The 22418-nt window shown below is 45.5% G+C and overlaps 1 long non-coding RNA gene across 1 annotated transcript in view; it reads right to left on the bottom strand.

Moving 5' to 3' along the window:
• The window catches only part of LOC134476526 (uncharacterized), a 94452-nt gene that overhangs the window by 2854 nt on the left and 69180 nt on the right, over positions 1 to 22418 (bottom strand). The window contains exons 2-3 of the long non-coding RNA XR_010048261.1: positions 2328 to 2434; positions 444 to 491 (exon numbers count right to left, since the gene is read on the bottom strand). This is a non-coding gene — a long non-coding RNA (uncharacterized LOC134476526). The remainder of the gene's footprint in view (positions 1 to 443; positions 492 to 2327; positions 2435 to 22418) is intronic.

Here is a 22418-nt window from a genome sequence, read left to right as displayed (position 1 = left end):
AGGTAGGACACATACTTGAGAACCAGGAGCTTCCAAGTCTACTGATAATTCAGGACATAAAACAACCAACTGCTTTCTCCTTAGAAACTCCTCAGGGTGCATCTCAGCAGCTCCTGTACTGGGAAGCCTCTGGTCACTCGTTTTTTCGGTGTCCTCACCCGGCCACACACCCCACTGTAAGAGTTTCCTCGAGACATGCCGTCTTAGCTCACTCCTTTTCCTTCTGAACACTGAGTTCCTTCAGGCAATGGCCCACACATGCTGAGGTCTCCCTACTCTTTATCTCCACCATTCAGCACAGGGCCTGGGCCCTGAATCAGTGCACAGTGATTACAGAATGAACCTCTGTGCAATTGTGGAGCTAGATTATGTAGCTGTATGAGTTCTTCATGTTACAAGAATTACAGGAACTTTGGTGCCCTTGTAAAGCAATCTTCACTTACCAGGAAATCCTCCTTTTCACACTGTGCTGCAGAGAACCTTTAGAATTTCTGCCAAAACAACAACAAAAAAGTGTAGCCATGGAACAAAAATAGTATTTGCTAGCTATTATTGAGCATTTCTGACATACTCGGTATCTTTCATGCATTGCCCCACTGGATGCTCATATCAACCCTCAAGGAGGACATTATTGTTACTCTCAATTTATGATGAGAATAATCATTTCTTAGAACTGTGTGTTGCCCAAGTTCATTCAGCAGTAAGAGCCGTGGCATGGATAGGAATCGAGATTAGCCTGACTGCAGTCCCTCTGTCTGTCTTTGAGGGCTTAATGTTCAAATAAAATGCAAGTGGCTAAAAGTCCTTGCTTGTCTGCTATCAGAACTGGCCCATGTCCTGGTGTGTGGATTTGTAGTGGATGGAGACCACATTCTTCTCACCTTTTTTCCCCCCTCACACTCGGTATTTGTGCCCTGCATACAGTAGATACTGAGTAAATATTAGAGGATGATTTGGATGAATCCCTACACTGAGGTTTTAGGTTGCAGAAGAGCCACGATATGCTAGCCTGGGTCAACACAACCAGAAGGTTCTCAGCCAAAACACAGATTGGCCCTTTCTTCCTCCATGTAGCCCATCTTGTCTCTGTAAACTTCCTCACTTTACAGAAGAAAAAACTGAGATCTGAGCCACACAGTGCTTTGGTGAGTGGGTTAGAGGCTGAGCTTATGCACAGGACCTTCGCTCTGGCTCTCTGGCCCGGTCCTCGGCCTCCTCTGAAGTTCCTCAGACAGGTTTATGGATGTGCATGCGGCTTGTTCACTGCTTTCTGCTGATATCCCTGCCTCCCTCACAGCCTCAACCCTGGGGATGTGGGAGACGGAGAGCTCAGGTCTTCACAGTGTTATGCTCACAGGGGAAGCAGGAAAACCCCTGTCCAGTTCCTTCCCAAACACTGCTGTACATCAGGCTCTCTAGCTAGTCTGGGACTCAGTGGTTTCTGTCTTGGTGCTGCCTTTCAAGAGTTGGAGTGACTTCCTGGATTTGTCAACAGAAAATCCTCTCAGAGCATTCAAAAAGAGCAGGTAAACCCTGCCCCTTCAAGGTCCTTCAGTCCTCAATAGAGTTCTGGTGGCCCTTGTATAATATTGAGCCCAATTTCCCAAACATCCCACTTCTCTACGCTTGACCACCAAATAAGACAGACCCATGGCCCTCCAGGGTCTTCTGCAGCTGGATTGCCCCCTGACTTGGGACCCCCACTAGCTAGCACTTAATAATCTTGGTTTTTCCACATTGCAACTCAGTGGTATACTTGTCTGTTCCCCCACATGGCTCTCGGCCCACTATGCCTATGAATGGGAATCCCATAGAGTCAGGCATTGACTTTCCCATGCTTCAATCCCTAGCACACCACACAGTGCCATCCAGCATAACAAGTGCTCAATAAATGATTGATAAATCACAATGACTCAGCTTCATCAGAGCAGAGAATCTAAAATGTTTTTCCCTTGCATGTGAACAGGTGAGGATTTATTGAACCTGGCACCAGGAAGGATGCTGGGATATTGCACAGTTAATGTCTGAGTTGGAGGTGGGAGTGTCAGATAAGTGACAAAATGTGCAACGTAGAGCAGAGGCATTTAGCACAACCGGAGAGGAAGGAACACCCAGAGAAGCATTTGTTCTACTCTGAGGAGGTATTGCACCTCTGTTTCTCACCAGTCATGACACAGGTCATTCTGACATATCCATTCTCTCCCTTGGTCATCACCCCAGCTTGTAGCATTAAACTGTAGGCAGATAACCCAGGAATGGAAAGGAAGCCAGGAAATAGATTCCCTCATTACAAGAAGGAACAGCCCCAGCCAATGCCCAGCACAGACCTTAAGACCAAGAGTTGCTTGTTTATAGACTTCCTCTGGGGCTGAACTCCACAAATGAGGCTGGATAATTCACTGGACTGGTTGTTCACCATGCCTGGCGCTGGTGCCTAAAGATGTACAATCGGTGTTTTACACAGACATACTTGGTGGGAGGGTCAAGCAGAAATCCAAACTGTGCTTCAGTTAACAAGCCCTGTGCCTAGCTCAAGGCTGTGTCCACTCTGAGGAAAGGGCCATCCTTATCTCCAGATGGGACACATTGCTCTTAAAGATGCCCTAAATCTAGCAGACATCTCTCTGGGGACTGGGATGGGTGGTAATGGAGGAGGGGACAGAGATGTGGGGAATGTAGGGGAAGAGGTACAACACAACAGCATAAAGCAAAGAAATGGCACTTTCCTTAGCTTGCAGGAGCCTGGGGGGTGGGTAACGGATGCCAGACTGAGCCACTGTGGTGTCCCAGAACCCCAGCATAGCCAGTGGGCCCCATCGCAGGCCCTGTTATCACACACCTATCACATTTAGCTCTAAAATAAACACGCCTCTGGCTTGGGATAAACCTGAACCTGACCCCACACCTCCCACATCCCTCTCAGCCTCTGGCTACCTTCTCCTTAAAAAAAAAAAAAAAAAAAAAAAATCCAGGAAGCATCCGGTGTGCTGCTGGTGTGAGTGCCAGCTCGGTGCAGTGAATCACCACCACCGCGACCACATTTCAAAGCAGAGCCCTAAGAGTGTCGGTGACTTCGGGGTGCCACACAGATCACTCCGAGCTCTGATCTATGGGTTGTTTTGATTTCCTCCTTTGAACTCTTCCCATCCCACTCCAGCAGCAGACAGAGATACTGAATTAAGCGACAGACAAGTTGGAGACAATGAGCTCCAGGGGCCCTCTCTCTCCTCCCCGAAATTTGCAGACATCTGCTAGCTGGAGCCCAGAGCTGGAGTCATAAAGAAGAGCTGGCAGGAGGGTGATGTACAGCCTTGAGCTCTCCCCAGTGACTGGCATTAACCTCCAGTAGAGAGGCGCTCACCCTGCTGACCACGGAGCCTTTGTTTTGGACCCCTCAGCCGAGATGCCTTGGCTGTGCCGAAGATTTAACCAAATTATAATGAATGATCCTCAGCAGCGCTGTGCCCCTAATTAGAACAAGTTGCACAGACATATTGTCTCCCTGATTTCCTCTGTAGCATTTCTCGCCCTCTCTCTCTCTGCTCGGGACACATGGGCCCCATTAAACATTCTAGTATTTAATGTGGTTCCCTTAAATTACTTCTCAAGTTTTCGAGTTCCATTTAGAATTGGATTTTACTCTTTGGACTGTGTTTTTGATTTGGAGCTTTGTACGTTTCATAACCGCTCATTTTCTCCACCTAGTGGAGACTGTGGACCGCCAGCCAGCCAGGAGAGCCCGCTGCAAGGTGGTCCCTGGGACCTTCTGTTAACAAGGAGGCTTCTTTTGCCCATTCCTTCAGGGACAGAGAACTTAACGTAAACCTAAATTGATAATGTTGGTTTTATGATCCTCAGACTGATCTCCCCTTTGTAATTAAAGCTTGAGGATTTCCCAGATACCATATTACAGTTTATTGTAAGTTATAGAAGGAAGAGGAAAAATCACCTTCCTCAGCCTATCCTGGAGGTCATTGTGGGAAGAGGTTATATTTGAACTCTTAAGAAAACCATCGGCCTCAACTCTGCAGAATCCATGTTCTGCAGAAGAGAAATTTCCTCCTTCACCAAAGCAGAGAAGACTCATAGTCTGTTCAGAGATGGCAAGAAGACAAAGGGGAAGGGTACCTTGGGAAGTTCAGGGAGTGGAGTCCTGTCCTCCTTGAGCAGCTGTGTGTGTGTGTGTGTGTGTGTGTGTGTGTGTGTGTGTGTGTGTGTGTCTGTCTGTCTGTCTGTGAATTTTTCCCCCAGTGTTTGGATACAGAAGCAATGCACGTACACACATGCACCCAGATAGAATCGATAGGGAGGGTGTGAAAAGATTCCAGGGAATCCGCAGCCCACTGGTGGGTGTGTGCAAAGACAGATTCCACACCCTGCCTGTGTGTCCAAGTAGCAATTTAGAATTCCTTGAAGACAGGAATATTCTGGGTAAAGCTTTTGAGTTGGAAGGGCTTTGGGACCTCTGGTCCTCCCTGTCACCCAATGCCAGGAAGCCACCTAATGAAACCCCAGAGATGTTCATTCATGTGATATCTGCAGAGGTGGACTTTTCAACTTCTTAGGGCAGCCTAGAGCATTTGAGATTTTCTGGAGGGCAGGGCACATGGAGAGTCAGGAAAGTAGAGGCCCCGAGAATCCATCTATCTGACCTCAGGAAAGGCATTTGACCTCTCTGATGTCTCATTCATTCAGCACATATTATCAGGTAATGTTCTAAGTGCTGGACTCCTTCATTTTAGATCTAAAATATCCCCCCAAAAGTGTTTGGAGGTAGGGCCTTCAGAAGGTGGCTGGGTCATAAGGCCCCTAACTTCACCAATGGACTAATGACCATAACTTGATGGTGTTATTCAGAGGTGATGAAAACAGGACATGGAGTCTAATTGAAGGGCATGGATCACGGGGACCTGATCCTGGGGACTATGTGGTCCCTGGTCTCTCCCTCTCTGATTCTTTCCCTCTCGGCTTCCCAGCTGCCATGAAGTTAACTGACTGCTTCTGCCTTACCCTTCTGCTATGAAGTCCCTGTGTTGGAGACAACCAACCAGAGACCAAAACCATGAGCCAAAATGCACCTTTCCTCTTTTTAATTTGTGTATATCAGGTATTTTGTCCCAGCAACACAAAGGTGACTAACAGTTGGGCGTTGAGCACCATACCATTTCTCAATCATTTCCAACAATTTCCCATTCTATGGCATGGAAATAGTGGCTGGCCTCACCAGTGAGCTCATGACTTTGAAACTTGGCAGTGGTGTACCATCATCATGATTTCCCTTGATTATAAGAATGTCAATGACTACCTTATATTGTCTACTCTTGTGGGTTTCTTTCTACCTCAGAAGATAGACCGACTTCTTCCTCAGTGATATGCCTCTCTCTCACAAATCCTTTTGGCTTTGGTTTTCCAGAAAGAATGTTCTTGGATCCTTTGAGCTCTCTTCACATTACATAATTTTCAGAACTTTTATCTTAAACGGCCTATCTCTGAGCATGCTGTAATTTTTCAATGCTATTCTTATAAATCTAGGGCCCAAAACTGAATATGATACCCAAGATGTCACCTGACCAACCACATAATGAGACTACTTCTTGCCAAGAGTACTAATTTTCTACTAATACTTCTCTCTCATGTCATGTCCAATTGTTAGCAGTGTCATCAGACTTTTGGCTTACTTGGAACTGTAAAATCTTGGCTATTTAGAAATCTTGGCTATTTTTCACATGATTTTTTTTGTCCAGGGAATTCCGCCCCCTCCAACTCTGTGTTTTGTCATTTGTGTTTTGCAGGTAAATGCCAGACTTTATATTTTGACCTATTAAATTGTATCTTATTGTTTTTGACCCAGCATTGCAACCTGTCAGGATCAATCTGAGTCCTCATTCTGTTGCCTCTGGTATTAACTCTCCTCTCAGATTTATGACTTTATACCTTTGATCAGCATGCCCCTGAGTTTTCATCTAGTGATAAATCAGGCAGGATCAAAGATGGAGCCCTTGGTACTCTGCAAAATACCTCATTAAAGGTTGAAAGCCATTGTCATGAGTTGGACACAGCCCCTATAGGTGAGGAAAAGACTTCCCGCCCACTCTCTTGGAGGACTTCCTGTGACTTCCCCTCGGTATCCCCACCTGCTGCTATACCTTCCTGTTCCTCCCTCATGAAACCTGCTCCTGTGTCTGCATCCACCTCTGTAGGTCCCCCTGGACCCTGCTCATTTCCATTCCCATCCGCTAGTCACTTGATCCTCTGCTTCACCCAGTGCCCCCGTGTGACAGACTGAGGTTTGCTGACACTTAACCTACCCCTTCCTGGATGGTCTCGCCCAGTGTCAGACTTTCACTCCCAGCCAAGCCCCTGGCCCAGGCCAACGTGTGACTTCCCTTTCCACCCTGATGGAGTTCAGCACATGGGCTGTGACAATCATCCAATATTCAACACTGTTTGGATTCAGCTGTTGAGCCAGCTGCAAATACACAAAACCTCTGCTCTCATCCAACCCACATTTCACCATCTTAGCCACAAGGAAACCATGAGAGAAGCTGTTAACCCTAAGCTGAAATCAAGACCTGCTATGTTTATAGTGTACACCTGATTTGCAAACATAGTAACCTTATCACAAGAGGAAATGAGGTTAGTTTGGAATAATTTGTGCCCAGTGAAGTCATTTTGTTCTCAGCTGACCACCACATTCCTTCCTAAATGCTCACCCACCATCTGCCTCTTAATCCACCCTGCTTCCCTGTAGTCAAGGATCTACCTCAAACTTCCTTGTCTGGGTTTCCAGAAACAATCTCTTTGCCCTCTCTGAAAATCAGGATATTCTCTGCCCAGTTCCTGATTCTGGCACCACTTTCTGTTCTACACAGTTACTTAAAAGCTACTGACAGTGGCTCTAGGATCCCACCGGAAAGTTCTTTCCACACCTTAGGATGTGAGTCATCAGGCTGATAACTTGGACTCCCTTGAACCTTCTTGCTCCCTTCGTATCTCCCTATCTTTTTGAGCTCTGATCCAGTCTGGACACCTTAGACTATGGGGAGCAGTAACCTCTGGCTCAACTCAAACAGTAAGGAAATTAACTCACAAAATGAGAAATACTAGGCAGCGAGATTTTAAGTTAGTTATTCGGTAGATGAGTTCCATCTTCAAGGACACTTTTCGGACGTTTTGTTCTGTCAACCTCATTGTTGATTTAATTCCTTTGCTGTCACAAGATGGTGTTTGCAGTTCCAACAATGCTGTGCAAACCCGACCATGTGCAGCAGGAAAAGGAGGACCGGCCAAACATCTTTTTAGAAGCAAAGATATATTTTCAGAAATGCTGGTAGACCAATTCTCACTTCCTATTGGTCAGAAGTAAGCCTCATGCCTATCCACCAGCCAATCAGTGACAAGAATGGAACCACAATGATTGCTTTAGTCTATTACATATATTCCAGATATGGGGGGGGGGGGGAGTTTGACACTAAAAAGTCAGCAGTTTACCAACAAAAAATGAAAAAGTGACCATGAGAGGGACTCTCTGTCTCGCTACAGAGATAGATCTCTATACATTGTTCTTCCTTTTGGTTTGGCATTCTTAACAGAACAATTATTGTATTTCAACTACTGTTCTCCTTTCTGTCTTTCCATCTAACATCATTTCCTTTTGCCCATGTAATAGGTCCATGTTTGCACTGTTTCATTCACTAAACATTAGAGCCCCCAAAGACTTTTAATTGCCCTCAGATTATCTCCCTCGTTATTGTGCATCTTAGGCTTGCTTGTACCCAAAGCCCCACCCCTTTGCTCTCTGGGGCTCACCCTCAGCATCCCATGGGAAGTATGTCCTTTTAAAGTCAGGATCACCATACAACAACCTGTGTGCATCTGCATGGCTTTGGTCACTCTCACCACACAAAGTTTTCTGTTCACTGAGATTAGCTTTTTAAATTTTTTATTAGTACATGTTTGCAGTGCATAATGAGTACATTCTTTGTGTGGCATTGTTACACATATATGAAACACCTCAGTTTCCTTTTTCAGCCCCTTGCCTCCCATCTCCCTCCCTATCTCGTGCTCCCCTTCCCATTTGAGAAGGATTTACCTCCCTACTTCCTACCATCTTTTATTTTGCTCTTTATTTATAAGTTGGGTTTCTTACATAAAAGAAACCATGCAATATTTAAGCTTCTGTGTTTGACTTATTTCACCGAACATTATGGCTCAAGGAGCATCCATTTTTCTATAAGTGACTCAAGTTTATCTTTCTTTATGGCAGAGTAGGACTCCACTGTGTATAAATACCACATTTTCTTTACCCATTCATCTGTTGATGGACACAAAGGCTGCTCCCAAGATTTAGCTTTTCTGATTTGTGTTTCTATAAACATGGGTGTGCAAGTATCACTATAATATAATGTCTTTTGAAAAAATACCTACAAGAGGAATACCTAGGTCAAAAGGAATTTCTAGCTTTAGTGTTTTAAAGGATGAGATCAGCTCTGACTATAGTTTTATAATGTCTTTTCTAGAAACATCCTATCTTCATTTATGAGATCACTGGCCACAGGACCAGACTTCTCTGTGAGCATTTAAAATCTGTCATAATGGGCATGTTGTGTTGCTATAGGGATCATATTTCCTTTACGGAGCTGCTCCTTTCATTACCAGCTCCCCTCTGACACTGGGGGAAGCAGTGATCCACCCAGGTCAGGCATAGAGGCCAACCACCTTGCAGCTCTGATTGGTCCAGAGGTGGGCGTGAGACCAAGCCTGCCAATTAGAGATATGGCTTGGGTGGGAAAGCAGAGATTGAAGCGATAAGAGGCACTGTTCTGCCAGGGTAGCTAAAGCACAAAGAAAAATTTGCAATCATAGGCAGTTTCCTTTCCCACCTGTCAGCAGATGCCAATCCATGAAACCAAAAGATGAGGTGACAGGGACAAAATCGCCTTGTTTGAGCCACTCCTCTAGCAGTGTCTGAAGCCCATAACCCAGGATTTCCACATCACAAAGGTCAACTTATTCCCTTCCTTTGCCTACCATTAAAAACACACCAGCTGCCAAGGCTAGCACACATGTAACTGTGGCAATGGTCCTCCTTCCTCCCTGTCACAACCTCCAAAATGTGCATCCATGGATATATAAGATGTAAAAGGACAGTTCTCTTTCTTGAACCATTTGGCTTTAGGAGAGCCTATTGCTTGCCATTTGAGACATAAAATCCACTTGCCAAACATTTCCTTTGAGGCTTATAAAATCTCCACTACAGCAGATGACTGGAAAGTTGACAGTCTCTATGACTTCTTTGCTTTGTTTCTGTATCGGGAAATCAGAACTTGTCTTTTAAAGACTCTACATAGGTTTTTTTTAGAGTCCATGAAAGCTTAGACTTTACAGACTTCCTAACAGGGGATTTTCCATTTTTTTACTCAAATAGCTGTATTGTCTTTTTAAGCGTTACCTATTTAATCTCACAGTAGATTAAATGTCTCTCAAAAAGGATCAAAATCATCTTAATACAGTGGTACATGCACACCCATGTTTATAGCAGCACAAACTCATAACAGCTGAATTTAGAAATGGTCCGTATGCCCATCAACAAATGAAAGGATAAAGAAAATGTGGCATTTATGCACAATGGAGCACCACTCTGCCATAAAGAAGGCCAAATGGATTTAATAATAATAATAGTTTGCTTTTTAAGATCATATTAAGTATTACATGATATCTTGCATGAAAAGTGCTTGGATGATGTGTCCCAGTTTAAAAAAATACAATGAACTTTAGCAAAAATTGTTGTCATTTTTATCACTGAAACAGCCTATTCTGATCACCCTCAAACTAATCAATTTCGAGGCTCCTTGAATATAGCAGGTGACTCCCCCTCCCTCTACTAGGACTCTGATCTTCTAAATCATCCATACGTTTTCAATGCCAGGCAAGTGCCATCCCATCAGGTGTCCAGCCCTCTGCAGTCACGGCTGCCTCTTGGCGCTTCACATCAAGTGTACCTGGCTTCTTTGCCTTCCATCTCTGGGCACAAGCTCCTGAGTATCTATTTCCTCATTATCTTGTCACAATTCTTTCAGCTTTCTGCTCCTCTTACTATCTTGCTTGCACATTCTCTTAGCAAGCCACACCATCCTAGGTTTTTGTTCATGTTTTTTGACATGTGGTCTCACCATGTAGCCCAGGCTGGCCTCAAATTCACAGCAATCCTCCTGCCTCAGCCTCCAGGGTGCTGGAATCACACACACGCGCCACCACTCCTGGTTACACTGTCCTAGCCAAGTACTTATCCTAGGTCGGTACAAGAAAAGACTCCCACAAGGCATTTATGTGCATGGCAGAGTCACAACTCCAAATGAACGGGAAGCACACTGTTTTCAAAGATCTTCCCCTGCCTTGCCACGAGGGCATCCCTTGTCTTCTCTCTGCCTGTTCTCTCTTCCTGTTGCCACAAATTCCTGTTTTTCAACTAACTTGCAGAAGTTGTCACTGATTCTTCTTTCACTTTAACACATAATAGGTTATGTCTGTGGAATCCTACCTTGAAACCCAAAATGCTTATCCGGGCATTTTTCTGAACCAAACAGTTCCTTTCTCAAGAAGATTCCTGGTGCTAAACTGTAAGAACATTTGTATTCTTCATACAACGTGTACTTTGTGTATGACATTGGTCTCCTGCTGGCTGAAGTACCTTGATCGGGCAGGCAGCCTCTGCACACACATTCTGCTCAGTTTTATCCCCACCTGGACCCTCCTCCTCTTATCATATGTTTTGGTCCCAGACACAAAGTCTTGTTCTATTTCATTATCTGGAACGTGGTCTCTGATTCATTCTAGTTCAAAGCCCCAGTTTCAGGAGAGAAAAGATAAGGAAGGCAGAGATAAATACGCCTGCTATGCCTTCAAGTTGTTCAGTGTCTTATCACTGTATTGACAATACCAATAAGCATGGTGGTTTAGCCCTCTGTTCACCAGAGCAGTGATTTCCACAAGATTCAGCAGAAGTATCTAGGCCTCGTGGCTCTAGATGGGTTCCTTATCATGCCTCATGCACAACTTGAAACTTTTGCAGAGCAGCATTTCCGCCAGGGAATGCCCATAGAGTGTTCCACACCGTGTCCCTGGGGGACGGTGTTCTCCAGCAAGATGCTTCAGTCCCTCCGTGGAGTAATGAGCGCACAGTACTCACCTGTGCCTGTTCTAGGAGTGATGGGCGCATCTCACCCTGGTATGTCTTTAGAACATACTTTTTTTGATACAATTATCTGGTGCAGTGGGCCCAAGTAGAGAAGCATTCTGGACCCAAACTGAGAGTGTAATCAAATCTCTTTACAATAGAGAAGAAAACTGTGTCCAGATCTAAAAACCACATCAACAGTGTCCTAAGAGTTCGTGATAGTTATGTTTGTTCACAAAGGGTACTGCAATGATTGAGAGATAATTAGGTTGAGAAAGAAACCAGGAATCTTAAATCTGAAAGGGTGGCTGCAAGGAATGAAGACACAAGCTTGGATGCAAGTGCAGGGGACAAATATCAGGCAGCCCAGAGAATCTTTTGCAGAGCAAAATCCTCTGCTTGTACCCAGAGTGGATTCTAACTGGTTGACTGTGGGTATTGTGGAGTCTCTACCCAAGGACTGTACCCCCAAAGCTCCTGTAAGCTAAGAGCCCAGAAGTCTACATAGAGCATTTCCAGAGCAATCTGTGCTTCTCTTTGTCCTTTAGGTCATCTTCTTACACTATCCCAACTCTTGACCTTTTGAGCAAGGTCCCAGCGTAAACCTAAGCTCTGTTGGTAGCAAGAGACTCAGATGTGTATTCAGGGTGCTCCAAACCCCACCAGGGGTTTATTTATTCACACTGGAAGCTGGGACCCTTATGTGAGGTGAGGGGGAGTGGAGTCCCAAGAAATAACCCATCCTTTGAGAACAAGGAGTTAGACACAGGAGCAGGACCTAACGGGCTCCTTTTAAAGTGGGAAAGTGAAGCCGATAGGAGCATAGCAGCCACCTCGTGAATTTGTCTCCCTGCCAATCTCCCGCATAAACTCATGCCTAGGTCCTAGGAAATGACAAAGTCTGAGTCAAAATAGAAAACAAGTCATGTGGCTGAAATTCTGTGTGACATCAGGGCTCCTGCCACAGAGAATAACGAAAGTCACATTTTACAATAAGCAGCAAGCAGTGGTGAGGTGGCATCTTAACACACAGCTTAGGAATCTCCACAGCTAAGTCCCTTCTCCCTACAGCGGGACACACAGCAGTGTCCTCCACATCCCAAGAGCCAAGTTCATGAAGTACTCAGTAGTCAGCCTTAGGAGGGCTCCCAACAGTCCCTGACCTGGGTTTTTGAGTGATTCCCTCACACAAGGCATCAGGGTTCATCTGCATGAGTCATAGAAGGCAGCAGAAGTTATAGGTTCTCTTCCCAAGACTAAAAAAGCACCTCAGCCTCCATCTTCCTGTCTCTGAATGACTGTCTCCAGGGAATCCGCCTGCCCTGTTATGAGCACAAATCTCAGCCCTATAAGGAAGTCCATGTCGAGTGTGGATGGGGGCGCCAGCCAACAGCCATGTGAAGGAGCCATCTTGGAAATGGGGCCTCCAGCCCTAGGTAACCTCTTCACTGCAATGTCGTGAGAGACCCTGAGCCAGAACCATTCAGGCAAGCCATTTATGGAAGCTTGGCCCTCAATAACTGGTGAGGTAAAAACATTGCTTCCTCTATAAGGTTTGTGGAATACTTTATTAAGCAATAGTTACAGATTTTGGTGCCCAAAGTATGTTGTCAAAAAAGTCTACAGATGTAGAAGTGACTTCAAAATCAAGCAGTAAACAGAAGGTAGAAGAAAGTTCAGGACAGTGTTAGCAAAAGTTTAAAGAGCTAAGACAAGACTGCTGATACAGGTACAGTGATCTCTGAGGAGGCTGCAAAGGAGGCTATGAATCCCATTTGGACAGGAAGGTGGGAAACCCTGATTGGAGGAGAAAGGAGGATTCTCATCACATCATGCTAAAAAGCTGAGCAACACTGTCACCTACAGCTACATGCAAAGAAAAATGTATCTAATGGACTGGACTTAGCTGTGGAGATCCTAAGCTGTGTGTTAAGATGCCACCTCACCTCTTCTCGCTGTTTCTAGTACAATGTGACAGAAGACAGTCTGAAAAGAAGATTGTAATGCATGAGGGAGCCAGGACCCGATAATCTTGACCTTTCTCAACCTCTCAAGAAATGACTTTTATATAAAGCTGAATTTCGAAGCAATTCAGGAGAACAGGTCAGAGGATAAAGTGAAGGGTGTGGCACTAAAGTCCTTTGTTCAGACCTCAGAAAACTCTATTGTGGTGTCTTTCATCAAAAACTCCTCTAAAAACTTGTGTGTATCTCACAGATACTCTCGGTTAAACAGTAGAGCGATTCTAAGAATTTCATCCCTTGACAATGTTATCGCAAGGTTTCTAGGTAGGACTTTTGTCTAATGGAATGAATCCAATGCAGTTCAGAGGAAATCCCCAAAACTGGAGTTGAAGAAGCATCACCAGCTCATACGGAAACTGTACAGAATGACAAAAGCTAATCCTGGGACCACCCTCTCCATCCCGGCATGACCCAGGCTGACAGAACTTTTGTGCAAAAGGAAGCACGACTCAGAAAAAAGAACCAAGACCCCAGAAGGCAACATAGAGAGCCGAGGAGAATTATTCCTGCTCAGAAGTAAAACTGAGTCCGAATTGAAGAACTTCCCACATCTTCCCAGCTGTGTTTTACATTTGCCTTGAACTGGAGAATCTTTCAGCCTAACGTTTTCCATGTTTTTGAACATTGTCTACAGCTGTTACAGGGTGTCTGTCCCACTGTTACATGTTGAGTGTGTACGATCCCAGGCCATCCTATTTGAGTCATATATAAGAAGCTGAGTTGAATTATATCTAGGAGTTTCATAAGCTCCTGATTTAGGTGAAAATGTTGTGGAGCTCAAGCTGGCGCTATGATGGAATGACTCTTGGGCACGCTTGGAAATGGTAAGTGCGCTTACATATGGAAGGAATACAAATAGTCTGTAGCCAGAGGGTGAACTGTGCTGATGTTTGAATGTCCACAGACTCTTTGCACTCCTTTTTTCGAGAGTTAGAGCATGGGCTGGACTGAGTGAGCTGATTTTCATGAAGCAAGTGGAAGTGATGGCATTGTATGTTGGATCATGAAAGAGACCTCTGCATCCTGCTTGCCCACTCTCGAGATCCTGTGCCCTGGGGAAAGCTAGCTGCTGTGTCAGGAGGACCCTCAGGCAACCCGAGGGGATGCCTTGTGATAAGGGGCACAGGTTTCTGCCCTCACTCATTTAAGACAGCCACTTCAGAGGTCACACATGGTCCCTGTCGCACCTTCCAATAATGCATTGGCCCAATATTCTGACTGATACTCACGAAAGACCCTGCTAAATCACCTCCAAATTCCTCACCCACAAAGATTTGGAGGCAACAAGGAATAAGCACAGCCCTTTTCCACCCCACTCTATGGAAATACATTGGACATACAAGAGAGAAGAAAATTCTTATGGGTTCCCAAAACTGATATTGGAGGTACCTGCATCATAATCTAACCTTAAGTAACTGAACAATTAGGTTTTATCTCTGTCAACCTGCAGTTAAGCCTATATCCAGTTCATGGGTATCTCAATTATGTAACAATAATTTTGGGGCTCTGTCCTTGCTGGAAACTTCTACCATACCCCTGATTATCTATGCTGGTGGACTTGTCTGTTTAGCAAGAGTAAAACTCATGCATTCCATAATTGAGGGGTTCCCAAACCTTAAGAGGCATAAGACTCACTGCAAAGTCTGGTAATATACATTCCCAGGTCTCACACCAGGGAGGCAGCTTCAGGCAGTCTAGATAAGGGCTACAGAATCTGCACTTTCAGTGAGACCATCAGGAGATTCTAGCACAATTGGTGTTTCACTCCAAAAATCTCTAGGCAAGTAAGTGGCAGACACACAGAGGAACCTTAGCTTTCCAGAAGGCAGAATGACACCTATGTAGCCCATAGGGGCCTGTGCATTGCATGGAGACTGCAATCAAGAAAACTGGCTGAGAATTCAGGCTCTGCCTCTCCCTGGGCAAGTTGCTTTCATTGCCACATCCATAGTGTGGATAATCTCACCTCTTCCTGATCATTGTGAGAATGCAATGGAAGGAGAGACACCATAAGGAATAAGACAGCATTATAGAAAGAACATAAAACAAGGAGTTCGAGAGAGCTAGGATCAATGACCTTCATCATCTGATGTCATCATGGAATCAAATAACTGTGGCGTGCCTCGCCCATGCTAAGTGATCTATCCATAACTGCTTTCTGAATGTCCCCTCTCCCCAGCAGTACTGCTATGGACAACACACAGGTTGCACTTAGGAGACTTCTCTGTGCTTCCAGGTTTTAAAATTTGATTAAATGAGCAGCATAAGCAGCATTTTTCTCTTGGTATCATGTATGTCTTTGCCCCCTTATGTTACACGACAGCATGAAGATATACTACAGCATATTAGGGATAAGACAGAGGTGAGAGGCCAGTTAGTCCATCTAACTCCCCTGGCCACGGTACAGATGAGAAAACAGAGATCTTGGAGGGTTTAAGAGATGTAAATAAGATCCCATGTAGTAAGTGGCCATTGGGTTGTCCTTGAGCCCTGTATCTCAAATCCCAGCCTGTCGCTCTTTTCATTTTAGCAATAGAGGACTGCAACTGGCATTTACCCAAATATTTGGCATTGAGAAAAGGATTGCTTTAATTAGCACAGTCACAGAAGGGGCTGTGTGTGCTAGGCTGCAGAGAGGTTCAAGAGAGAGCCCAGCCCACTGACTGGGCCGGCTCTAGGCTCCATGTTCCAGATGCTTCTTGTCACAGTGGCATGTACATGACACCTGCCACCATGGCAGAGACTGGGGAATATCGCTTGCTTACTTAACATTTGTGAGGCTGGAAGATGAGGGGAAAGTCCTAGAGACAAGTGAGGTTCTCTGCCACATTCCTCTGGGGAGTCACGGGGACCCTAACTGAAAAGTTAGGGAGACACAGAAGCAAGTTCATCAGACCTTAAATCAGTCCAAGCCTTGCTTCTGCCCCAGCCCTGCTGTGTGATCTTGGGTCTCTCCACCTCTCAGAGCCCCATTTCCTCAGTTATATTGAGAAGAATGATACCTGCTCTTCTCCCTGGTTATAGGCAGAAGAAGCCTCAAAGGCAGCCTGATCTAATTCCCTAATTTGATAGCCACAAATCTCTCTGCAGTTGTGAGAGTTGTGAGAGATAGTGGTGTAAGGTGACTTGAGTGCTGTGGTGTCTAAGAACGAAGTTCAGTGAAATTAGCCAACCACATACAGCCTGTGACTGTGATTCTTTGAAACAAGGGGGAGATGATCTCAATTTCCTTGTTAAGAGAAGTCTATCAACATGTGTCCTGAATGGGTTCACCCAGGATGTGGAGTGGGAGAGGCCCCCCAAGCAGGCAGGTTCCAGGGAGTCCAGGAGCGGAATCCTAGTCCCGCACACTGAGAGTGGCCAGGAGCAAGGCCGAGACCCAGGGCAGCAGCGTGTGGAGAAAGGAAGATGAATTGGCAGGCTCTGAGAATCCATCCCAAACATCCGGAACCCATTGCTCAAGCAGGGCACCGGGCTCCAAAGACATGCTGAGTGGAAGATGTTGGGGCTTTGTTTTATTTTTGGATTTTGCCAAATCAAAAGAATTTGGGAAACTATGAGAACTGTTGTGCTGAAATGTAGAGTCTGCCAGGTTGGTGTGGGCCTGTTTATAAGTAATTCAATCTGAGGCAGGGAGGAGCTGCGAGGGCGCCTGCACGCACACACTCAAACTCACACACCCCGCCTGCATGGCCCTTGGTGACAGGAGGCCTGATCATCCTGCACGGGTCCTAAAGGGTGGCTATGATACCATGAGAGCTCCAGGCCAGTATGCATTCTTCTATTTGCTCTAACATTTACTGAGGCAGGCCTGCATGCATCAGGCAAGGGAGATGCTCCAGGGGCCACAGGCATCCCAGCACAGGAGTCCTCCCTTCTCCGTCTGTGCTCGTGCTCCAGTAGAACTATGATTGACCAGAATGCAGGTCCTTCCTTCGTCCCTCTCTTCTGAGCCTGGATAAGCAGCCGAGCAGAGGGTTTCACTGCAGGAGAGCCAGGGTATGGGGACATGGGCAGACATTGATGGCTCCCTCCTTAGCAGCTACCCCTACGCACCACTTCTGTTTTTGGCCAGATAGTACCAGGAATCCTTTGATCTTGGGGAGGGGAGCCCTGTTCCCTGATCTAAAGGGTTGCATCATAAACAATCCCAGAGGTCTCATTACCCTTGGTCAGTGACTGGCCTAAGGGCATAGACATGTGATCCAGCGTTGGCTAAACAACAAGAATTCAGAGGGGAAGGGAGGGTTCCTTTCCTAAATAAAAGGATGAAGCCCTTTGGCTCCTCCCCTTCTTCCTTCCACTGAAACAGGGACAAAACACCTTGGAGGTGTAGAAAAGCCCTTTTGCAACCATGGAGCAACATGCCAACAAGTTAAAATAGCAGGACTGCAAGAAGGAACCTGAGTATTGGACATTACCAAGCCACGGTGCCGAAGCTGGGTAACCTTCCTATAGACACCCATCAACTGAGGCCCAAAGGAAAAGAAAAAGATGATGGAAGAAAGAATCTCTATGTTGAAACCGATTTTTTTTTCTGGTACTAGAAATTGAATTCAGAATACTGAACTACATCCCCCTTGCTCTTTTTAAAATTTTGTTTTGAGACTGTCTCACTAAATTGCTAAATTGTCTAGGCTGCCCTTGAAAGTTTGATCCTCCCAACTCAGCCTCCTGACCAGTTGTAATGATAAGCACACCATGTGCCTGGCTAAAACTGCTTTTGATCGGTAATGTCTGTTACTTGCAGCTGGGTGCATTCCTAAAGCATCTGACAGAGGATGTTGTATACATCCAACAGGATGATCTGTTGTATCATCCTGAGAAAGCCAGTGGCAGAGAACAAATGGACCCAAACCCAGGGAAGGCCATGGGGAAGATCCAGGAAATGAAGAGCTCCACTGAGCTGCCTTCCTCAGTGGTGGTCTCCTGGGTGTCCTCTGCCCCCTTCAGTGTCAGGCGTGTGTGTGATGGGATAGGCCTCAACACCAAAACTCCTTTTGCTGAGAAGGGAGGACTTGCTGACTCATTGCAACCCCAGTTTGGTGCTCTTCACTGTAAGGTGATATTACAATTGTACTTGAAGTAATCACTAAGAAGGAACATTAAATCCCGGTGCGTGCGTGCGTGCGTGCGTGCGTGTGTGTGTGTGTGTGTGCGCGTACAAGAGAGAAAGAAAAAGGAATTGCTATTTAAAAGTTACTGTTGCTTCATGTCTAATAATAGGCATCAAGCTGACTGCCTGGAGCCGAATCCAGCTACTCAGGAACCATATGACATCTGGTTTTGTAACCTCTCCGTGCCTCAATCTTGTCATCTGCAGTAACCTCTACTTCACAGAGCTATTTTGAGAATTAAATGAATTAATTCTTAGTTTTGGAGTTAAGTCTTAGAACAAGTGCCCAACACATGGTAAATCCTTGGGAAATATGACCTCACTTTCATTGATTTTAAGATGCATGTGGTTTCATACTGTTGACATCTCTGAAATCATGAGATCTTTCAGAGCATGGTATGTGTCAGAGGTACAAGAAAGCCTTTTTTTCTTTGGTGACTTTGTTTTTTAACAAATGTACAGTGTCTTTGACTCCATGAGATGTGGAATTATTATTGGAACAGCTTTCCTTGTTGTGGAAAGGGTCACTCAGCTCATGTCAGAGGTGGAAAGATATGGAAAGCAAGATGTGCCTCTTTGTGACCAGGCAAGACGTTTCAGAGACTCACCAGAAGCCACCCTTCCCAATTCCTCTTGATTGTGCAGCACAGACCTGGTAAAGAGGGGGCAAACCTGCATGGGGGATAAGCCAATCTGAGTGGATATAAGGGCTTTCTTAAAAGATCTGATTTTGTTAGAGCAGTTGTAGGGACAGGAAGTGAGAGGAAGGTATGGAGACTTCCCATATTGCTCCTGCCCTCCCACACACACAGTCTCCTTGACTACCAGCATCTCCCATGAGAGGGGAATGCTTCTTATAATTGGTGCAGCAGCACAAACACCTCGTCCTCCCCCAAGGTGTGCATGAGGCTCCACTCTTGGCACTGTGCATCTTATGGGTTTTTTTTTTTTTTTTTTTTTGTCTTTTTCATTTTTATCGGTACCAGGGATCGAACTCACGACGGCCTGCTTGCAAGGCAGGTGCTTATGCCGCTGAGCTAAATCCCCAGCCCCCATCTTATCAGTTTTGATAAATGCATAATAGCATGTAAGTACTGCTACACGAAATGCCTCACTGCCTCAGATACCTCTGTGTTGGCATACTCAGCCCCCTCTCCTGCCCTGGCCACCGCTGACCTCTCTACCATCGCCACAGTTGTACTAGTCTCAAAATGTCACATACTTGGAATTATGTCTGAACCTTTTGTTTAGAAGTACCCTGTGACATTTATTCCAGGTCTTTCTTCGTCTTAATGTCATTTGTCTTTAGTTCTGAATAATATTCTGCTGTCTGAGTGAACTATGGTTTATTTATTCTTTCACCTTCTGGACATCTCAGTTGGTTCCAAGAACTGGAGATTATGAATAAAGCTAATATTTTACAACTGTGTACAGGGTTTATGGACAAAAGTTTTCAACTCCTTTGGGTAAATTCCAAGGGCACAATTGTGGCTGGGCTGCCTGGTAAGAATATCTTTATTTTCTTAAAAACTGCCACAGTGTCTTCCCAAGTAGCTGTACCACTTTGCATTCCCACCGGCCGTGACCGAGTTCCTGTGGCTTCCCATTCTCACCACCGTTTGCTGTTGTTAGTGTTTAGGACATTGGTCATTCTAGCAAGTGTGTGGTGGTTACTCATTGCAAATTTAATTTATGCTTTCCTACCTCACGATGTGTGAGGCTGGGTATCTTTTCACATACCTACTCGCCATCCTATTTGGTGAGCTCTCTGTTCAAGTCTTTGGCCTGTTTGTTAATCAGATTGTTTGTTTTCTTGTTGTTGAGTTTATGAGGGTTTTTTCCATGTGTATTTTGGATAACAGTTTAATGGTGTGTCTTTTGCAAATATTTCCTCTCAGTCTGTGACTTTTCTCATTCTCTGGACAGTGTCACTCACAGAGCAGAGCTGTCTCATTTTAATGAAAACCAGCTTACCAGTTAATTCTGCCTTTGTGTTGTATCTAAAAAGTCACAGTCAGTGATCACCAAGGCTTTCTTCTTCACTATTTTCTACTTTTGTGTTCTACACTGGGTTCCAAAATGTATTTGGAGTTGACTTTTGTGAAAGGTGTAAGGCCCGGGCCTAGACTCATTTTTTGCACATGGGAGCTCAGGCATCCCACTACCATCCACTGAGAGGCTATGAGGTGCGTGCTTTTTAGGTTCAAGGCTATTCAACTACCCGAAGAAGGACCGTCATACAGTAAGGTCATCCAAGCCAAATGTCACAGAGGGCCTCCAAGAAGGAGCTTTCCAATGGGAATGAAAAAGATGCTATAACCCCAATAGGGCCAGAGCTGAGCCTGTCATGGAGAGACAAGTTACTCCAGGCCCTTATTTGACAGAGGTGGCCTTGGGCAATGGGCCCCCTTCAGCTCCCTGCATCTGATAGCATCCCAGTGAGTTGGCTCTGATCCCAATAAGCATGTGGGGGATTGTAGTTAATGGTAGAGGTAAAGAGAAAAGGCTGATTTTATGATAGGAAAGTCAGGATCTATAGTCAAGGGAAGCATGGCCTTATTTCCACCTCAGTTAAATAAAGTGCATCACATGAGTGAAATTAGTACTATTAATTAATAGTAACTGAAAACAAAGCCTTACTACCAGTAGGAGCTATCATTTATCAAGCATCTACCCTATGTGAAGCACAGACTTCATACCATATAGAGATCATCACATTTTCTCTACACAGCCAGGAAGGCACACATGTGACAGGTGAAGAAATGAGCCACAGAGAGGTCTATTCATTTAGCTGTGGTCTCACGACTGGCGTGCAGCAGTGCTCAGGTTCAATGTTGACTTTTTTTACTCCAGATCGTGGGTTAATTCCTATTCATGATAGAAGAAGCAGCATTCCAGTGATTCCCAGCTACAAAGTCTTAGGGGTCAGGGGTGGCTTCTCCCCCCTGCCTGTAAAACCCAAAACGTGTTACCAAGGGTTTGCTGTTTGCTACCCTCTCCATGGATTAGTCAGCTCAGACTGCCATAGCAAGGCACCGTGGAGGGGTGGCTGCCACTACACACATTTATTTGCTTATAGTATGGAGGCTGGAAAGCCAAGACTAAGGCTTGGTGGGGCTCAGGTTCCGGTGAAGCGTCTTTCTGGCTGTCACTCCCTGTGTCCTCACGTGTTATCTTTCTGTCAGGCCACAGTCCTGGTGGGTTGAGGCCCCACCTTTCTGACCTCATCTAACCTTAGTTGCAGCCGATGGATCTGGCTCCAGATAAGTCATGTCGGAGGTTAGGACTTCAACATAGGCATCTGTAGGAGGACACAATGTATGTTCTTTAAAAGAATGAAACAATGCACATCCCCCATCTCTTGTCAAGTGATACTCTGTGCTCCTGGGGACTCCTCCACCAAGAAAGTAATCACCAAATGCAGCCATTTGGCCTTGCACCCCCAGAAACGGGAGCCAAAATGAACTATTTTTCTGCCTTCCTTCTTTCCTTCCTTCTTTCTGTTTGTTTGTTTCTTTCCTTCTAATGAAACTTTTCAGGAATGTCTATTCCCATGTAAATCAATGTCTGAGACTTCTAGATCTAAGAGTAATTTCAGGGGAAATCAAGTCCAAACTCTACCTTTTATCATCGAACAGTGACACTGAAAGGCTAGGGGACTTTCCAGGAGCCACACAGCGAGGCAGTGGCAGACCTGACCCTAGATGCAGGTCTGGGTGGCTCAGTGGCCTTTGTTGCTAAATCTTAAAGGAATGAAGATAACGGAGATGACAACCATGATGATGATTCAAGTCCGTACTCTGAGATAGGCATCACACAGCTCAACACTCCAGAAACAGCGCCCAGGTCAATCTTGTCAGTGGCCCAGCACAGTGAGCATTACTGTCCCCCGAGAGGAGGAAACGGGCACAGAGACCTGGCACAGAGGCAGGCGGTCATGCAGCCTGGACTCCAACACCTAAGCTCCCTTGGTGTTGTTGTGCTGCATTTCCACCGAGCTAGTGGGCACCCTTGGGGAGACCCAAGGCGGGGGCTCTGGGTTAACTCATGTGAGGCAGGATTTTGAGCTAAGGGAAAGTTACAGGCACTTGGGATCAACCCT

This window comes from Cavia porcellus, unplaced genomic scaffold (genome assembly GCF_034190915.1).
Source record: "Cavia porcellus strain 051 isolate PalLab524CR breed Dunkin Hartley unplaced genomic scaffold, mCavPor4.1 scaffold_6, whole genome shotgun sequence".
Classification (NCBI taxonomy): domain Eukaryota; kingdom Metazoa; phylum Chordata; class Mammalia; order Rodentia; family Caviidae; genus Cavia; species Cavia porcellus.
This window is presented reverse-complemented; position numbering and strand designations above follow the sequence as displayed.